Source organism: Caretta caretta, chromosome 3, assembly GCF_965140235.1.
Source record: "Caretta caretta isolate rCarCar2 chromosome 3, rCarCar1.hap1, whole genome shotgun sequence".
NCBI lineage: Eukaryota > Metazoa > Chordata > Testudines > Cheloniidae > Caretta > Caretta caretta.
Genome location: NC_134208.1, coordinates 181,937,147 through 181,951,091, shown reverse-complemented (window position 1 = coordinate 181,951,091; position 13,945 = coordinate 181,937,147). Strand labels below are relative to the sequence as shown.

At 40.0% G+C, this 13,945-nt stretch overlaps 1 protein-coding gene across 32 annotated transcripts in view; it reads right to left on the bottom strand.

Moving 5' to 3' along the window:
• Positions 1-13,945, bottom strand: part of NRXN1 (neurexin 1) — a 1,247,341-nt gene that overhangs the window by 1,190,451 nt on the left and 42,945 nt on the right. The window lies entirely within an intron of this gene.

The following is a 13,945-nucleotide window of genomic DNA, read 5'->3' as shown; positions in this document are numbered from 1 at the left end:
CAGAACTGGGGTGGGGGAGAGGAGGATAGCTGCAAATCAGGAAAAAAAGGGCCTGTTTCTTTGCCCCCTGAGGTCCTGATCCAAAGCCAACTGAAGTCCATTGGAGTTTTTTCAGTAACTTCAATGGACTTTGGATTAGGCCAATAAAACACTTTTACTGCACTTTTATTGGTGTACAACAGCGTAAATTAAAGACTCAACCCCAAAACCTCCATCTTCTATCTGCAGTGGTGCTGGAACTAGAGGTAGTGGGGGTGCACTCCCTGGCTTGAAATAGTAATAACAAACACCAAATACATGGTTTCCATCATCAGTACCCCCATTATAAAAATTGTTCCTGCACCTCTGTCTATCTGTAAGAAAATTCAGTTTGCTACAGAGAGATATAGAGTCTGGCCGATATTTTTAACACTTCTTAACTGTGTCCCATACCTATAGAAAGATACCACATTATGTGACACAATATGGGATGTGTGACAGGGTCGGGCCAGATGGCTACAGGAGAGTGATCCTATTGGTTATCCCACTGCTAAAGGATCCCCCCCAGCCTAAGAGGGGGATTCACAGGACCTGGAAACCTAATAAGTACAGGGGACAACTAATGAAATAACAGGGACAGGAGTGTGGTCAAAGGGTCAAACGAAGGGAACTGGATGGGGACACCGAGCAGAGAACAGCACCCACTGCTCCTCAAAGGCATCAAGGGAGTCAGTGGATGCCACCGAGAGGAACTCTGCCTGGATACGTGAACGGACGGAGGATCGGAAATAGGCCCCACAGTCACAGGAGACTCCATCGGCCAACCTCCTCAGCCTCATTTTATAGATGGCCATTTTAGCCAGGGCCAGGAGGAGGCTGACCAGGAGGTCCCGTGACTTTGTGGGGCCGCGGATAGAGAATGCATAAATAAAAAGGTGAGGGGAAAAGTGTAACCAAAAACGTAATGAAGTATTGATGAGGAGCCGGAATAGGGGCTGCAGCCTGGCACACTCCAAGTACATGTGTGCCAGGGTTTCCCTCACGCTGCAAAAGGGGCAGGTGTTTGGGATAGGGGTGAACTTCGCCAAGTACATGCCTGTGCTCACGGCTCCAAGAAGGAGCTGCCAACTGATATCCCCGGTGGGCCTTGGGACCAAGGTGGAGTATAGGCTGGCCCACCGGGACTCCTCACCCTCCAGAGGTTGCAGGAGGTTCTGCCATTTTGTATCGGGGCGGGACGCGAGGGTGAGGACATCAAGGGTGTGGAGCATGAGTGTGTATAGATGTTTCCTTGGCGTAGTCTGCAAGCAGTCTGGCTGCAGATCATGCAGCCGTCTCATATCACTCGGCTACAGGAGAGTGATAGAAGAAAGATATATTAGCTCCAGGTTAAGTAGGTCCCTTTTCCCTGGGTAATGTAACAGGGAAGATTCCAGAATAATCAGGAACTTTCTGGAAACAATTAAGGCAGACAGGCTGATTAGAACACCTGCAGCCAATCAAGAAGCTGGTAGAATCAATTAAGGCAGGCTAATCAGGGCACCTGGGTTTAAAAAGGAGCTCACTTCAGTCTGTGGTGTGTGCGAGGAGCTGAGAGGAAGAGGCACAAGAAGCTGAGAGTGAGAACGCATACTGTTGGAGGACTGAGAAGTACAAGCATTATCCGACATCAGGAGGAAGGTCCTGTGGTGAGAATAAAGAAGGTGTTGGGAGGAGGCTATGGGGAAGTAGCCCAGGGAGTTGTAGATGTCACACAGCTGTTACGGGAGCCACTGTAGACAGCTGCAATTCACAGGGCCCTGGGCTGGAACCCGGAGTAGAGAGCGGACCCGGGTTCCCCCCATCCCTCCATCCCCTCAACTCCCTACTTGATACTGGAGGAGTTGAACTAGACTGTGGGTTCACCAGAGGGGAAGTCTCTGGCCTGTTCCCTGATCCAGTAGGTGGATCAGCAGAGACTGTGGGGATTGTTCTTCTTCCTTTCCCCATGCTGACCAGTGATGAGGCTAACTGAGTGAATGGCAGATTTGAGCCACGAAAGTGGCCAAACTGAGGGCTGCCGTGAACCTCTGAGGTGAAAAAATCCGCCAATAAGCACAGGACCCACCAAGGCAGAGGAGGAACTTTGTCACAGATGGTATGTTCATGCCTCTGAGAAGCAACTAAAACTTGAAGACCAAGCATAGTAGAGTATATTGTCTACAGAGAAAAACATTCAAGATCAGAGAGCAAAAGAGTCTATTAATAGCATTCATGGTTGTACAGTAATATTTAAAATTGCATGTAAATTTATAACACTGAACATTTGTAACATAATTTAATTGGACTAAAGATTTGTTAACATTAATTTAATCAGAACTGTTCAAATGCACAGAAAAGAGAATAAAAAAGTGACATTTCAATGGAGCAATTTGATTGTCACAAAGTTGTTTCTTTATCACCATTATAAGACATTGTACTAGATATTCAGCTGATCATACAAAGTATACAGTACAGTAGTGAATTTAATACTTTGTCTTGATTAGTTTATAGAAATAGGATGTTCACACTTTTATTGCCTAACAATTATGGGTTTGTTATTTTTTCCTAAGTCAACTGAACACAACTTTTTCATCCAATTTTAGAGAGACTGTAATACCTATAATGTTTTGGGATGAGTACCAGTGCCTTTTGTATATACACAAAAATCATGTCCAACTGTCAACTTTAAAAATAAAATCCTATTGATTTGAAATACTCTCCATTTAGAAACTCTAGAAACATACATTTAACAAATCCATACACCCATAAATCCCCTGTTGTATTATTGTTAATTTTTAAATATTAATTCTGTTTTATTTTTCAGTAAGAAGCATTTCAAATTTTGAAGAAATGAACAGCATTCACTGTTGGTATGGAAAAATTTCTCAGATCTCTCACTATCAGAATTGTTACAAAGAATTGATATATTACAAGCCTGCATAAGGCATCAAAATTTCTGCACTCTGCTGACCTATATTTCAGAATGCTGGCCAGGAAGTGGAACAAGTTTTGGACTATTTCCAGCTCACGTGTTACTGTGCAAATCTCAAAGAGATGGACTACACAGTCACTTATCATACCTTTTTCCATCCCTTTTATCCCTGATCACTGAATTCACATTCTATATGGACCAAAATATGAAAAATAACCCCCAATGATTTAGTCACAGCAGTTATTTTTGAAATTTTGCGGGAAATGAAACTTCCCAGTTGTTAAGACCATTTCACTAGATTACAGCAAAAATGTACCGTGATGAAAACACCATCTTTTCCCATTTCTGTGCAACAGCTTCTCACCGGTACAATTTTCTATTGAATCACATGGCACACAATAAAAATAAAAGATTACTTTACACTGGAGTAAAGGAGAACAATCAAAAATATATTCCCTGGCTTCTTAAAAAGCAGACTTTTTGCCTGAATAAGTCATTAAAATTGCAACTAGTGTCAAAACATTGATTAAATAGGAGTATGACTGGCAGTTAATTTGTATGAAGGTGATTCCTTGACAGTCATTGGTATGGCATCAGAAGGCAAAATCAACCACAAAGAAGTTAAAAAAAAGCACAAAACCAAAGTTGCACACTCCCCCTGAAAGGTGGATGATTACCCAGGGATACATATACAGTAAGTCAGTCTGGTCAGTAGTTCAGTGTTCTTTTTGCCCATTTTGTGTGTGGGGAAAAGCAACAACAGCAACAAAAAATAGAATTTGGATATGGCCTTCTGCACAGACAAAGAGATTTTCTGGACACTTACAGTATTTAATTATTTATGGGTAGTAGATATGGGTACTAAGACATAGCTGGATGTGAGTCGCTGAGCTCCAAGATCCTTTATAAATATGATTGCAGAATACAAGCTAGTAAATGCAAGAAATATGCCTGCTTCTGACTAAGGATAACAAGATCAAAAGTACTGTTACTAGGATGTGGAAAAACCTTTTTCTCATATCAAAATCTGTTTGTTTTGAGAATGTTTATTACAATGAGAATTACCAATCAGTTGTGAGACAATCTATGGCAGTGCTTCTCAAGCTATCTGATGTGGGGGACCGGCATTTTTTTTCCCCAATGTGCACGCAGATCAGCAGCCGATGGCTCGCAGACCGGCACCAGTCCGCGGACCACCACTTTGAATAGTACTTATCTATGGGAAGAATAAAAATGAAATGGAAAAACATTGCATCTTGTGTTACTGCACAGAGAAAAGAGTCCAAATTCTAAGGGAAGAGTGTGGATTAAGCTGAAAAAACACCTGGGGGTTTCATTGCCCAAATCTCTTTTTGCTGAATAGGGTAAATATCAAATTCAGCTTTAAGAGAAACCTACTTTGAATGTCAACAATTTGAGGCAGGAACAGGCTTTTACTTTGTATTTGTACAGAATCAAGCACAATTAGGTCCCAAATGAGGCTTCTAGGTTCTACTATATTATAAATAATAATGATTATGGATCTGCTGCAGAATACGTCCTTTTAACGAAATCTATTTTCTCTGTGAATTGAATTTAAGTTTCCTATTGTCGTCAACAAAAATCTAACAGTGTGTCTGTCACTGGGCAGTCTGGTGGGGCATCCCTCTACATCAGGCTACAGCATGACAGGTACACCTGCCTCAGTTTCTCCTTTCACATAGAATCATAGAATATCAGAGTTGGAAGGGACCTCAGGAGGTCATCTACTCCAACCCCCTGCTCAAAGCAGGACCAATCCCCAATTTTTCCCCAGATCCCTAAATGGCCCCCTCAAGGATTGAACTCACAACCCTGGGTTTAGCAGGCCAATGCTCAAACCACTGAGCTATCCCTCCCCCCCATGCACATGACCCAATAACTTCACTTCAAGCTTTCTTGTCTCAGTACTACCCCTTTTGGGGGCTGGTTTATTACAACAACATAACAGAAATCCCAGACATGTAGTCCATTTCTCACCCTAGTACAAGCAGTCATTAAAATTCAAGTCATCTCATCCCTTGATTCCCCACATACCACACAGTGGTTTCTTTGACCACATCTAGACTCTCTGTCAATCCTCTTCTGTCCTCCTGCACCAAGACCGCAATCTCAGACCTTCCAACTAGAGTGGAACCCTGTTTTTCCTCTCTGCAGGGAGCATCCTTACCAGAGGAGCATCCCTCACACCTCCTTGGCTCTCTGACAGTTCCTCTGTGTCCAGATCTCTGGCCCTGGTAATATCAGCAGGTAAACTCCTCTACTGCTCCTCTGCTTTCAACTCTCTTCTATCCTAGGCTCTAGCTTAGAGCCAGCAGGCAACTCCCACTGCTGCTCCTTTAACCGTCAGTCCTCTGGCACTGGCTCTCTGGCTTGGAGACAACAGCTAGCCAGCAAATCCCTCTTGCTGCTTTCCTGTCTTCAGCCTTCTCCCTGCTTCCTTCCAGGACTCCTCCAATACCCTGATCTCCAACATTTCCCACCTGCCCTTCCTGAACAGGCCACTCTGCTTTACTCATTAGGACTCTCTTCCTCTTACCAGACCAATGTACTCACTGGGTCACTCTTTCTCTAGGGCCCACCTAACCTGATCCATTATCGTCTCCAAGTGCTGTCTTACACTCTTAACTAGCCAAATGGGAGCACATACTTTGGCATAGAGGGACTTTTTCTACTTCATTTACTGGGCCCAAACACCCTGTGACAATATTATTGCAAACTTGAAAATATCTACAGCTAAAAGGGTGTTTTATGGGTGCTTAAAAAAATCCATTCAGAATAGTGTTTCCAAATGGGTCTTTCTTATCACTTTAACTGGTATTCACACTGTTCTATGCCAAAGAAAAATGCAGAATAATCCAAATGATCTCTTGGATTCTCACCACTACACCATTTAAGCATTTTGCAAAACAATACTACATTAATATGATGGAAATATAACTCTGAGATTTCCAAAGGAATGTTCCAAAATCGGTATTTGTTAATTCAGAGTAAAATGCTACTAACATATTTTTCTACACAGATTGTTGCATGAAAATAAAATTACTTGGTTTAAGGTTTAACTAATATATAAATCTTTCCTATAGTGCTTATTAATGACTTAGGCCAAGATCCTCTAAAGGTATATAGGTACCTAGTTCCCACTGATTTCAAAGTATTGGGGTTCTATTCAGTGAAAATTCTCCACCATATTTCACTGCATAAATACCTGAAGATGGTGGCTCTGAAACATGCTAAGCTATTTTTAGCCAAAAAGACTTCACCACTCCACAGAGTCCATTCTATTCAGTTACACAGATCGGGATGCAGCAATTCACAGGAAAAATGGAGAATGTGTCATAATGTTTTTTACACCTGGCAACAAATCCTTTCTGTGGTTCTTTTTTTTTTTTTAATAAGGAAGGAGAATTCAATAAGTGAGAAATTTGGTTCAGCCTATGAAATAAGTCCTGCTTTAAAAACAAAATAATCCAAATATCAAAACAAAGAAAAAAGTCAGGCTTCTTATCCTCTGAAGATGGTGGTTTCTCCCTATCTTTAAGCATGGGCTTCATGCCAGCAGTCCATTTTATGGTATTTAAAGCTTTCACCGGCAGACTGCATGAATGAAAGCAGAGATACCTGCAATGAGAGCAATGTATTGCCAATGGTGCTTTCCACTTGTGCTTACAAGAAAAAATTCTCACAATGGAAAATGTATTCTTTTTGAATGGATAAAAGTAATCATTGCCAGCACCTGGCATACAGGAATCCTTGAAGCACTCACTATTCATACATGTAGGAGTGTATTTATATATATATATATATATATATATATATATATATATATATATATATATATTGCATACAAACTTTTATTTAATAGCTACCGGTTTTCATTCATTTATAACTTTTTCCAGTAATTGTCCTTCTGGGCTGAAAATTTCTGTACATGTCCTCAGACACAAGATGAATCTGGACCTGCTTTTTCTTCCCTTTAAGGCAAGATAAGTTTACCATTGGCTTCAAGACAACAGGGCCAGGGTCATTGTTTGTAACATTTGAGCTCAATCTGTTTGACTGGTTTTGAGTTACATGACTGGATAAAAATAATTTTTAGTTAATAAAAAAGTACAATTTTTGTGGGAAAAAACCTCCACCTGGACTTAATGAGGAATAGGCTCTAATGGCCTGATCTTCAGCTTGTGTAAATCAGCATTAATAGAATAATACTAATTTTGATCTGACCTAATTTTAATTTACAAAGTTATATGCAACTACAAATTGGTTTTGTAACTGGGCAGTACAACATGTTATATTTTAAACTGTGTAACTGCTTGCGGTACCACAGAATTGTGCATAAACTGGGCAAATGTATAGCGGCTTTAGCTAGTTTTGTGTGTGTGTGTGTGTGTGTGCGTGTGCGCGTTTATCTAGAACGTTTGAGATTAGATTTTATGAAACTGCACAAAACAGAGTACACCAGTACATCAGAGAGTACTGAGTGTCTTCAACATGTTACAATACAGTTATATTCACAGTGTTTATTTTTATTATTTGACTTCCTATTTTATATTTTAAAGTAACTGATTATATCTCCTTTACCTTATCATTGCCTATCCAAATCATATGACGACAACTACAATTTCCTAGTTTTTCTTTTTTTCTCTCCCTTTTATTAAACACACACACACACACACACACACACACACACACACACAGTGTTCTAATTCTAACATAGCTGCAAAATATGTCTCACAGATCAAATATGCAGTTGTAAAACACGAATATATTTGAAAAGAAATTTTGCAAGAAGGAAAGTAGAGTCTTTGCTTCTGTTCAGCAGAGCATAAGCAGAGGGGTGCTGGTGTGGGTGTAACTAGACAGGGATAGGCACACTTTTAAAGGTGATAGGGAGAGAAGTAGAACAGCTGGACCGCCATTTGGTGATCCATAGAAATGTATGAAAAATGCTGCTGAAACTCAGTTAAAGCTCTGCATATGCTGAACCAGACAAGTTTATGGAGCTTCTCCAGCTTGCAACTCAAGCAGCCTAATTTTTGCTAATACTGCCCTTAGCTCTTATAATTCCATAATGGTTTTCATGGGCCTGACCCAAAGCCCATTGGAGTCAATAGGAATATTTCCATCAATTTCAAAAGAGTTTGGATCAGGTCCATTTTGAAGATCCAATGTGAGCATTTTTCTACCCTAAAGTAATTTAGATCTATTTACAGAAAGAAATAACTGAGGCACCAGACTGTACTGGTATAATGTTCATTTTACTTGGTATGGAACAGCACCACATGATAGCAAACCCTATTTATTAATCTAATGAAGCAAAATGATATAATAATTTGAGGGATTTGACAAACCCATCACTGCATGATAGTAAGTAAGCAGAAACTTACATATTTTCTGGATACAACACAGGAAGCATTTTTAAGTTAATTAAAAAAATACAGGCAAAAGCTTCCTCTCAGACCGCAAAAGCAGCTCCTGCCTTGTATAGTCTATTCTCTACAGATATATTTTATTGTGTAATATTTATGTTACAACAGTACCTAGGAGATCCAACCAAGAGCAGGGCTCCAATGTGCCAGGCTTACAAGTGAAATAGACAATCCATGGAGACAAAGGGCGGGAGAGAAAACAGAGGCACAGAGAGGGGAAGTGACTTCCCCAAGGTCACACAGCAGGTCAGCTGTGAAGCTGAGAATAGAACCTGTTTCCTGACTCCTAGTCCAATGCACTAGCTACTACCCATCATTATTAATTTCTTACTGATATCTATGGATTTCCGATGTGTATGTACATGTGTATATATCAAGCTTATACAAAATACAACTATGGTCACTCATCGATTGAAATATGGATTATTAAATAAATTAGAACTAGGGGAAGCTGAATACTGAAGAGGCATAAAGCAGGTGGGGTGTGTATGTGTGTGTGTCTTATTTTAAACATTAGGGATCAAATTCTTCACTGATTGATGTCAGTAAGGTAACACCACTGTGAGAGAAGATTGACCATGGTGATCTCAGTATTTTGCAAAAGGGCTGTTTTGCTGCCAAGTTCTATCTTATTTGAATAAATCTGTATTTCCCATCCTTTATTTTACTTGAATAGAATCTGTGTACAGTGCAGCTCAGATGTTCAAGAAAATGACTGTGGGTGTGCACATTGTTATTTTAGGTCATATGCCATATGGTTAGATGGAAGAGGTTGCTAATTAAGCAGTAATGATTAAGGCACAGGTCATTTCTTGGAGATTAATGATCAGTTACAAGGAGTTGTGCCAAGGGCCATTAACCCCGGCCCATCACTCACTGCAGCTGGGGTGGACTGTGGAAGCATTTTGTGAGGAATGTTTGCACTCCAAAGTAGTAAACCAGAGTCTGGACATGATGTGATTCCCCCCTCTCCACCCATCCATCATCTACATATAAAGTGCATTAAGTAGTACTCAAGTAGTAAATTACAGGTCTAGCTTGGGCTGCTTGGTAACAAATGGAAAGGGAAAAAACAACAGGAAAGGAAATAATTTATCAGACAGTGTCAACAAAATGTTACAATAAAGTATATGTTCAGTTTTGTTATATTGTTATTTGACTTCCTATTTTATATTTTCAGTGTCACTGACTATATTTCCTTTGCTTTATCGTTACCTATCAAAACTTTTCAACACTATACATATTATATAGAAACACAAACAAAAATTCCAACCCAATTCCAAAAATCTCTCCAACCCATTCAAAGAGAGTTTTCCTAGTTCAACTCACTCAACATTCATTATTTTTAAATTTACATTTCGTTAAAAAAATTATTTGGCAAGGGAAAAGATGTCAAAATCTAAAAAAAAATTCACAGGACAGGAAAAGCATTTCCTACCCAACTCTAGCATAGTGGGGCCCTGATCACAGTTGAGGCTTTCAGATGCTACTACCATATAAATAATAATGGAAGAATACAGAGACAGGTGTGACCTAAGGTCCTCTTGATGTCCGCTGACAGAGAGAACAGGGGTAAATTAGGGTAGAGTTCACCTGGATTCACTAAAAGAATGTCATGAAAGGTCTCTAATGAAAGCCTGTATCACATTGGTCATCATAATTATTGTGAGATGTATGTATGGAAAATATGTATATATACTAAAAAATTATGCTTTCTATGTCCGTGAGATAAGACAGGTCATCAAAGAGTAATCCACATATTCCTAGCAGGCAGAGGAAAAGAGATGATTTTCACAGTTTGGCTGATCATATACAAATTGAGTATTATATGGGTCACAATGGACATCCATACAATCTGAGCACAATGCTAATCAATAGATTACAGGGGCTGGAGGAAAACAAAAACAAAAACAGCAGAAGTTATCCTGTGGAGGGGTAAAACAATTAACTTTCTAAACTATATCTAGGGTACAGATGAACCCCTAAGTATTCCTTTAATCTGTGAGAACAAGCTGTCAGCAGGCTTGATCTTATGAGAAGGGCTCTCAACCAAACTGGTTGAAAATGCTGGGGAAAAAACTTGGGGTGAGCTATCTTGTAGGATTTAGGGGAATGCCTTGTTTGTTAAATTTATTCTCTAGAAAGCACATTATAATTTTGTTTTATATGTAACCATTTGTTTCCAATATTCTGACTCACTATCACTGGAATCTGTTCTTTGACAATACACTTATTTTTGTTTTCACTATATAAAGTGCTGTGTGTTAAGCAAAGTGGTGATCCTGAGTTGAATTTTGCAAGCTGGTGTATACTATCCCTTTGGGATTATGTGATTTAAGAGTTCCATTATTGTTCAGTGGAACAGGACTAAGCACTCCAGAGGAAGTCCAGAGGACTTGGGGGTTGGAGTGTGCCTATTGCTAATCTGTACAGAGAGATCACAGCCTAGAAGGCAGAGCTTGTGTTGCTAGAGGCTGGTGGTTACAGGGAGCTTATCCACAGTAGGCATAGACAAGGCTCAATCATGCTAAGTGCAGGTGGTGGTGAGGTGCCTCACAACCCTGTGTGCCCCTGGGAAGCACCACAGTAGGATCCCTGTAATGATTTCTCAGATTGATTGTGTCCTATCATAATCTTGGAAAAAGTGTTGACAAGCAACACAAACACAATAAAAAGCACATCAGGCTCCAAATATATAATAATAAAATACTAATACTTTTAGGGGAAAATGAGAGTATTTATCTTGAGTGAGACTGAAATGGCAAAGAAAAACATTCACAGATTTGCCCTCAGATTTTCCTATTACCCCTCATCCCCCAAATGAGGGAGAACCATCAAGGAAGGAAGGAGCACAGCTGAGTGATCAAAGAGAGTATTATGGGTGGCTAGAAAAGGAGGAGAAGCTTGTAGAAAGTACTATAGAATTTTGTCCAGGTATCCACTGCACTAAAATGCAAGTTACAACATTATTTCACTTCTACAACCAAGCACAGGGAAAATTCAAGTTACAGAAAACAGTAATAAACCTCCCTCTTAGCACAGGGAAAATTCACAGAAAAAACAAAATATAAACTAATCCACCTTGCCTGGTTTATCTATACTGGCTGCAATATTGGAGACTCGGATTAGGATGGGTTGGAGAAGATGGATTTCTGTCTGGGCCCTCTCAGTCCCAAGAGAGAACACACACACACACAAACAAAGAGCAAAAAAGAACCCTTCCTCTCTGCCAAGATTTGACAGTATCTTCTTTCCCCATTGGTCCTGTTGGTCATGTGCTAACCTGGTTACCTGAGCTTCTTAACCCCTTACAGGTAAGGAGGAATTCTAGGCTACCCTTAGCTGTATGTTTATGACAACCTCCATGGGAGTTCTGTGCACAGAAGCTGGATTTGGAACCTTGACTCTTCTTTCCCCTTTGGCTTCTTTCTGTTCTTAGATAGTACCTTCTACAGGCTTCTCCTCCTTTTCTAGTGGCTCATAATGCCCTCTTTGATCACTCTCCTGTGCTCCGTCCTTCCTTGATGGTTCTCCCCCATTTGGGAGGTGAGGGGTAATAGGAAAATCTGAGGGCAAATCTGTGAATGTTTTCTTATGCCATTTCAGTCTCACTCAAGATAAATCCTCTCATTTTCTCCTAAAAGTATTAGATGTGGTTTTGCCTTTTAGAAATGCTTTTTTATTGAACGCTATATATATAATAAATCCCTTTAGAAAAAAAGGATTATCTTGGATAACCGAAAGTGAAGAAAATTATAAAGGATGCAGTAACAGGTGGAAGGGAAAAATGGGTTCTTTTTGAATGTTGTAATCCAGTGTGTCTGTGTTGTTTCACTTATATTATCACATTTTTATTTTTGAAAAGCTCATTCTGAAATTAAACCCCTTGGCCCTGAGCGTAAAGGTCATCTTTTTAATGAGTTGAGCTTTTGAAACTACACAAAGTAAAACTATTTCCCCATGTTTATTCCCTCCCCCCCACCCCCGGCTGTTCCTCAGAAGTTCTTGTCAATTGCTGGAAATGACCCACCTTGATTATCACTACAAAAGGTTCCGTCCCCGCTCTCCTGCTGGTAATAGCTCACCTTACCTGATCACTCTTGTTACAGTGTGTATGGTAACACCCATTGTTTCATGTTCTCTGTGTATATAAATCTCCCCACTGTATTTTCCACTGAATGCATCCGATGAAGTGAGCTGTAGCTCACGAAAGCATATGCTCAAATAAATTTGTTAGTCTCTAAGGTGCCACAAGTCCTCCTTTTCTTTTTGTGGATACAGACTAACACAGCTGTTACTCTGAAACCTACTTAGAGCAGTGGTTTTCCAACTGTAGTACACAGAACTTTTCCAGATGATAGGGAAATATTTCTATGTAGCCCTTAGTGCTGCTTTTGTTTGCAGGTAGAATATATTTGTGTCATAAATATAAAGGGAAGGGTAAACACCTTTAAAATCCCTCCTGGCCAGAGGCAAAACCCTTCCATCTGTAAAGGGTTAAGAAGCTAGGATAACCTCGCTGGCACATGACCAAAATGACCAAAGAGGAGACAAGATACTTTCAAAAGCTGGGGGAGGGAGAAACAAAGCCTCTTTCTCTGTCTGTGTGATGCTCTTGCCAGGAACAGAACAGGAATGGAGTCTTAGAATTTAGTAAGTAATCTAACTAGATATGTGTTAGATTCTGATTCCTTTAAATGGCTGAGAAAACAAGCTGTGCTGAATGGAATGTAGATTCCTGTTTTTGTGTCTTTTTGTAACTTAAGGTTTTGCCTAGAGGAATTCTCTATGTTTTGAATCTGATTCCCCTGTAAGGTATTTACCATCCTGATTTTACAGAGGTGATTCTTTTACTTTTTCTTCTATTAAAATTCTTCTTTTAAGAATCTGATTGCTTTTTCATTGTTCTTAAGATCCAAGGGTTTGGGTCTGTGTTCACCTATGCAAATTGGTGAGGATTTTTATCAAGACTTCCCCAGGAAATGGGGTGGAGGGTTTGGGAGGATTTTCGGGGGAAAGACGTTTCCAAATGGGCTCCTTCCCGGTTATATATCTGTTAGACGTTTGGTGATGGCAGCGATAAAGTACAAGGGCAAAGGGTAAAATAGTTTGTATCTTGGGGAAGTTTTAACCAAAGCTGGTAAAAATAAGCTTTGGAGGTTTTCATGCAGGTCCCCACATCTGTACCCTAGAGTTCAGAGTGGGGAAGGAACCTTGACAATTTGGTTTCCAAACAATAATGATTATTGTTAATTGTAGTCCTATTCTAGACTCTTGTAGGGTTTCCAAGGGCTTTTTAAACAAAGCAAGTGCCTCTCTGCACTCTTTGTAGCTATTTCATTTCTTCCTTGGTTGGTGGCTGTTTATTTGAAATAAAATCAACTCTGATTAAAAGCAGAAAGTGTGACCTGCCTGATGCAGCTACCCAGGGAGGGTGGAGGGAGAAAGGAACCTGTCGTCTATGTTTAAACAGGTTCCAATTGCAGCCCCAGCACTCTAGGAAGCACACAGTCTACTTTCAAGTTAATTCATCCAAAACTCCAAGTATCTCACCTGAAAACAG